Below are 6,884 nucleotides of genomic sequence, written 5' to 3'. Positions count from 1 at the left end.
TCCGCCCGCAATGCCGGGCTCGCAGCGCCCCCTCCAGGCCGCCGCGAGAAGTACGACCTGCCGTCCGCTCCCAGCTCAGCGCCTCTGGTCGGCCCCGGGCGAGGCGCAGTCCCGCCGCCTGGCGAAGTTAGGGCAGGCCGGGATCTTACTAAAAGCACCTGGAGATCCTGCAGCCCGAACACAAAGGGTAGAGAGGGATATAGGGGACGTGCGGCTGGTCCTCCCCGTGCTGGCCCTGTCAGGCCATGCCCACTGATGCTGACGTGTGCAGAGACCGTGGCTGGAGGCCAGTCGTCGTGGCACCCATCCTGCCTCTCCACACCACAGGTGCCAGATGGACATACTGTTGTCATCTGGGAAGCTTTATTTGTTACATATTTCCTGGAGGACCTGTACAGCAGGTAGGCCCACACCTGTGCTCTGGCGTTCATAGCAGCTCACCACGGATTTATTCAGCTCAGCAGCATTCTCAGGCTAAGCATTACAATGCATGGTGTTTTGAGAAAGTTAGATACTTACAAGTGGTTAAAATGCAGCCTCTGGGTATAAAGTATATGAATTCATTCTTTCATATGCTAAAAGGCAAGAAAAAGAGGAACAGCATTTTATTCCTTTTAAAACCTCCTTCCATAAGTCTTCTCATTCAGTATCTTATTTTCTTTCCAGGCCGCACAGTATTTCAAACCCTCTTCTCAGCCCAGAGCTGAAGATTGAAGCAGCAATTATCTTCTTTTCGCAGACCCAGCCAAACTGACAGGGGCAGAGAAGTTAGCAGGGAGGTTGTGAAGACAGAAGCTGGAGCCGGTAGTGTGGGAGGAAGATAGGAAAGCTGACTGCTACTGCCCTTGTTTATTAGGCTTATTGACACTGCATAGCAAATTATAATGCTTTTGCATGGATTTTAGAAGGGTTTTGGAAGATGTTTAAGGTATTGCAAATGTTGTGTTTTGTCTGTGGCTCGGTAAACTGTGTGTCTCTGTCTGTAACAAAATCCAGAGCTTCTCTCAGAGCCTGTGTACACCTGCAGAGCTGGGGAGATCAGCCCCAGGTTATAGCGTTATCAGGCTGTCTCTGGTTGTGTAGGCATTGACGTTGATTTCACAAAATGAATTTCCCTCATATTAAAGGCAGCAGAGCTTCAGGTGACCTTGAAAAAAAAAGGTTGTGTCCAATCAAACATCTAGGGAACAAAAAATCTCCTTATATCAGTCCCTGGAAATGCTTTGGGCCAAGTCCTCATGAAGACTGACGTGAAGCTTTGTTGGGTCATTACAAGGGCTATTCGTCCTCCAAGAACTGGCAGTGGGGTCAACACTGTGCAATATTATGGTTGATGTCTCAGTGGCAAGGGGGAGGGTGTCCTAAACAAGTTCCCAGGCAACACCAAGCATTGAAGTAGAGTGTTGATCCAGCTGAAAGCTGGGAGTGTGCCGACTAATTTTAAGGCCCCACCTGCCATTTGTATCAGATATACAGAAGTATTAAAATCAATAGGGTAGTAAGACATTTAACAATATTTCTTCTCATATTTGCAGATTAATTTCAGTAGTGAATGTAGATGTTGTATTCCAGCTTACATGTAGCTTTTAGTTTCTCTCTGCAGTATTCTATTTTTTTTTGTGCTATATACACATACTAATCAATATGTTTATATATTACAGGATGAGAGAATCTTTGCCTCAATACATAGGGTTTCCTGACATACATTGGAGCTAGTGAGAAAGAAAAAGCTGAAGCACAAGCACTTTCTAAATAAAAGGAGCACAGACTACTATTAGGAATGAGATAAAGCAAGGACAGGTAAATCTGCCTTAAAGTTCCAGCGGGATGGACCTAGCACTGCACATCCTGGCTTCTTTCATTAGGTGTCATACCCAACTCTTACCATGCAAACACCCTTCTCTGGGCTATGAAATGGTCTGTGGTGTCAACCTTCCAATGGATGAAGTGAGAAAGGATGAACCTCCCAGAGAAAATCTCAGCCACATTATCCTAGGAGAGATGCTCAGCAAGTCAGATTTTCTTATCTGCTATGAGCAGGTGAGAACAGGGCACTCCTCCCACTTCTCATACTTTACCATTCAAATAAAGGCCTCTGCTTTCTTAGCAAAGTTAATCAAGCTACAATCTGACTGGAATTTATTAGAATTGTGTGGGCCATGGAATATGTGACACGATGAGTTTAACTTCTGTACTGCCCCATATGACTGGATCGTCTCCAACATTTCCAAACTCAGTCTTAACTTTGTTTTTCAAATTCAGGAGATGGGAACATATATTACAAGTCACATTGATCATACAGGATTGCAGTGTTGCAGCCAATATCTATATAAACACATGTGGGGGACAAGTCCAGAAACCTTACTATTATGTTTCTAGCAGAATTTTTCTCATATAGCTAGTTTGGTACTGAAGGGTAGGGACTAGATTTTTGCTTTTCAGGGAAAGTTTGTAATAGCTTCCAGCAAAATGGATAGAAGATATTCTGGACTTGTATTCAGAAGAATCAAGTCCAGATGAGATACACAGCAGAAAAATCCTGATGATGTGTTTTTTTTCCTGCATTTTTTCAGGCCCGCTATGAGGAAAAAAAATGAGATTCCTTATAGGTTTCAGCATGTCAGATTATATTGTTCATATAACACAACATAAACTCAATCAATACTGCAAAAAATGATACATCATAGCTGTTATAGTTTTGTTTAGCAAATGTAAAGGGTATTTTAACCAAATCATTGTTTTAAGTACCCTTTAAACAGAGGACACCCCATATTCATTCAGTGTGTATGTATTCACATAATAAACGAAAATGGTTTCACCTTGAGCATCTGTTCTGAAGTCTATGCTCTTAAAATATACACTTAGCTAATGCATTACATTAGCAGATAGATGATAATATTTGGTAGATTTTGCAAAGCCATTGTCAGCCATTTTCTATACCACGAGGTGCTGTATATAGTCATTTTGCTTGAAGGCCACAAAGATGATGAGGGATCTGGAGCATCTCCTATATAAAGAGAGGCTGAGAGACCTGGGGCTGTTCAGCCTAGAGAAGACTGAGGAAGGATCTTATCAGTGCTCATCAATATCTAATGTGTGAGAGTCAAGCAGATGGAGCCATGCTCTTTTCAGTGGTGCCCAGAGACAGAACAAGGGACAATAGGCATAAACTGGAACATAAGGAACATGGTTCCATAGGAACCATGAGGAAAAACTTCTTTACTGCAAGTGTGACAGAGCACTGGAACAAGCTGCCCAAATTGGTTTTGGAGTCTCCTTCTCTGGAGATGCTCAAAACCCATCTGGGCGCTTTCCTGTGTCACCTGCTGCAGGGAACTTGCTTTAGCAGGGGGTTGGACTAGGTCATCTCCAGAGGTCCCTTCCAACCCATACAATTCTGCGATTCGGTGAAATAAGAATGCAGCTGAACACTAACACGCAGCTAGCTACAAATATACTCAGAAATCCTTAGATGTATTTATTTTTTCAGTATTTTTCTCAACACTTGCTCGATTTTTGACACATCAGAGAAGCAGTATGGGCCTAGCTGTGGAAACTAAGTACTTCTTAGTGTTTTGAACCACAGACTGATGTATTTGATGGTTGAAACAAAGCTAGACACAAACACAAGCATATTGAAGAATAATATCCATACTGATGAATTGGAAGAATTTGTCTAAAAAGAATAAAATTTAGTTAAGATATTTGTGAAGTTGTTCATCTACAAAAGTAAGCTCAGATTCACATAGAGCACAAGGGAATAGCACATGCTTGTGTTGCAATGAATAATGCATTGAGTGTGAGCTAATACTTCTGTAATTTTCTAAAACAACAGAAGCAAATTCTCAAATACTTTTCTAAGGTTTCCACTAGGACAGAAGGTGAATAATTCACTACAATGAATGGAACTAACTGCTCGTATACAAAGGTAAATATTTGCAAAATTGGGCTATTAGTTAAGGTAAATAGAGCTCTTTGTACTTTTGTGTGAAATGTTGCAATTAATTGACAGTATTTGGAGTACACTGGCAAAAAGTCCAGAGGAGTGTAATAGTGAAAGTTTGGAAATACTCTGTGACTTTCTCTGAAGTATTAATCTAAAAGAACACATAGCAAAAATACTCTGTGTCCAAAGGAAGAATTGCTCATGCAAATTTGGCAAAGAAGTAAGCTTAAATATAAACGCTAGAAATTCAAAACTTAGTGTATCTCCCGTCAGTTCTCATGAGCTGTACTAATTAATGAATAGTACTGACTGTTAAGTATTCTGAAGATTGAATTCTCCTCATAAAAAAATTAAGTATTTTAAGTGCCATTTTGAGGAAGCATGGAACTTTAGGATTAGAAGAGACGCCTGGAAGTCACACCCTGCTGAGAGCAGGACTAGCTTCAAAGCCAGATCGGGTTGCAGATGGGTTTGCCCGGCTGACTTCCGAAATCTGCAGGGACAGAGATTGCCCAGTCTCTCTCTGGGCAGTCTCTTCCAGCACTCTTACCAGGAAGAATTTTGTCGATCTGTCTGGTCAAAGCAACTGTGACCTTTTGCTGAGTGCTTCTAAGGAGGGCTTGGCTCTACCTTCTTTATAGCTTTCCCTTTAGGTACTGAAAGTCTGCAGTTTGGTTCCCTATGCCCTCTCATGTCTAGCCTAAGCTTCCTCTCTTGTGTTTTGTCAGTAGACAAATGTTTAAAAAGATGCTGTTTGTGAGATATGAAGATGTATTTAAGCAAAAGCTATATCACAGAGGAAACAAATAGAAAAAGGAAACTGATGAAAACATTGCAATAAGGAATTTCATGTGAAATCTAAATGTAAAAAATGTATTGTTCAAGGAAACAGATGTGTCAGTACTTCACCTAAACAAAGCAATATTTTAATTTTAAAGGACTCTAAATATATAAAGCCATAACCTCCTGTTATAAGCCTCTAATATACTTGTGATATTCACCTTTGTAATAATTTAATGCTCACTGAGTCTGTCTAACTGGAAAAAAGAGAGAATCTGTCTGAATGAAGCATTCCTGTTTTTTTTCAGTCATGGAAAGAAAGTTATTTTGTGTTTGAAATCGCATTTGAAACAAAGCAGCTACTTTGTTTACTGTTGTGCTCTTGTCTCCTTTCCCATAAAGATATGTGAAAGCATTAGTTTAAGATCAGGACTATGATAACTAGATCGCTTTCTGAATGCAATAGAGAAGCAAATTTAATAGGGATGGGAATAAATATCTAAATCAAGGCTGTTGTTTTCCTCAGACCAAGTTCTGTAACCAGAATTAAATCTAAACGTTTAGCTTATTTTTCCTTTTTCTCCCATAGGGCAGCCCACCCTCTAGTAACCAGTAAGCCCTAACATGTTTTTTGCATGCCACTTTCAGCAAAAAGTTAAAACCAGTCTGCACAAATAAGAGCTTCCTGACCTTTCATGGCAAAGTCTCTAAAATAACAAAAAAGACTTTATCTCTAAAAATGTATTGTGACTGCAATTTTTGCTGTTTTCACAATGAGACAGTTCACTATAATAATTCAGAGTGAGTTTGTCTTTACAATCTTTCAACAGTGCCCAGTGTTCATTGCTGTTGGCCTTGAGGCTGATGTGAATTTTACATTTACCTGAAATGTTTTACTTCACGCTGAATGGTGTTTAAATTAAATACTTACTGCAAGTAAATGGAAAAAGAAATGCTACATATTACAAATAGTAGTGTTCCTACTACTGCTTATGTTATGGCAGTCCCTGGAAATATCATCCGAACACCAGCACAGTAGATAAAAACTTCATGAATATAAACATCCTCACAACTTGCAGTGTAGCACTTCCACGTGAGACAATCTTGGAATCATAATGAGCAAAAAGTTGAAAGCTTTGGTTTCTTGGATATTTACAATGAGTTTCTGTCTCCTTTTCTCTACAGATGTTTGCATACCTCTCTTCATCAAGAAGAGCTCCTTCATCCGAAGCCTGTGCAAACCATGAAACAGCAGGTTTTGTGCAGCTTTCAAATTGTTTGCTTGTTTCTTGTTTCTCCAATGAGAAATTGAATTTAGAGCATACTGTTACTGTCTAATAAAATTGAACTCACAGTCCACAGAGTTATATGTCTTACACAAAGTCATTCTGAAAACCCGCAAACATCTGGCACCAGCTTTCCAGGACACAAAAGCATTCTGTGGAGAAAAAAAAGGGTTGAATATAATGAACAGAAACAGATCCATCATTTCCAACTAGCCTGTACAGTTGACTTAAAAATTGTTGCACAGCTGTAATTACTGTGAGGCAAGAAGCGTGTATCAGGGAGGGAGGAAACCTTCAACCCTTTGGAAATCATCCTCTCATTCACAAAGGTACCTCCAGTGCCCTAGGGCCACAATACAGTATTCTAACCCCAGGGGAAATTAGGAAAAACACCATACTGTTTAGTTCAGAACAGCTGAGGGTAACATGTGACTGGGGAGCAATCATCCATTCATTTTACAGAGCTCTCAGAAAAGCTCCTGTCTGACAACCGGTTTCTAGTTTCTCCCATGTTTGCTTTTACTCTGCCTCTCTTCAGAGGCATGTAGGCAAATTTTCAGATTTATAAGAGTAAGAATAAGATAAAAAATCAAAAGTGTTTCAGAATTACTCAAAGCTACAACTTTCTAAGTACGTAAGCGTTAAAAATATGTTCTTCAATTCCCTTCACTTATGTGCATAGGTAATGGTAGACGCTGGCTATTTTCATTACCTGCTGACATATGTTCAGTTGCTGTTGCTTTGACCATATGCTCTTTCTCTGGCTGCTCCATTCATCCATCCTTCTTCCAGGTCTAGTATCCCTACCCATTTCCTGAAGCTCTGTCTGCCTCATGGGCTGTGTCTTCCATCATCTCCTATTTCTACAGTTC

The 6,884-nt window shown here is 40.2% G+C and overlaps 1 long non-coding RNA gene across 2 annotated transcripts; it reads left to right on the top strand.

The window, feature by feature from the left end:
* Positions 1 to 42: 42 nt before the first annotated feature.
* LOC104909716 lies at positions 43 to 6,131 on the top strand. Of its 2 annotated transcripts, XR_004158896.1 has the most exons (4): positions 43 to 401; positions 667 to 928; positions 1,662 to 1,800; positions 3,863 to 6,131. It is a non-coding gene; the product is annotated as an uncharacterized LOC104909716 (long non-coding RNA). The 2 variants fall into 2 exon arrangements; XR_004158895.1 differs by having other exon boundaries at positions 1,662 to 6,131.
* The last annotated feature ends 753 nt before the right edge of the window (positions 6,132 to 6,884 follow it).

The sequence above is a fragment of the Meleagris gallopavo genome, chromosome 2 (assembly GCF_000146605.3).
Source record: "Meleagris gallopavo isolate NT-WF06-2002-E0010 breed Aviagen turkey brand Nicholas breeding stock chromosome 2, Turkey_5.1, whole genome shotgun sequence".
Lineage (NCBI taxonomy): Eukaryota > Metazoa > Chordata > Aves > Galliformes > Phasianidae > Meleagris > Meleagris gallopavo.
Note: the sequence above shows the minus strand (reverse complement) of the source record. Positions and strands in the feature narration are given on the sequence as shown.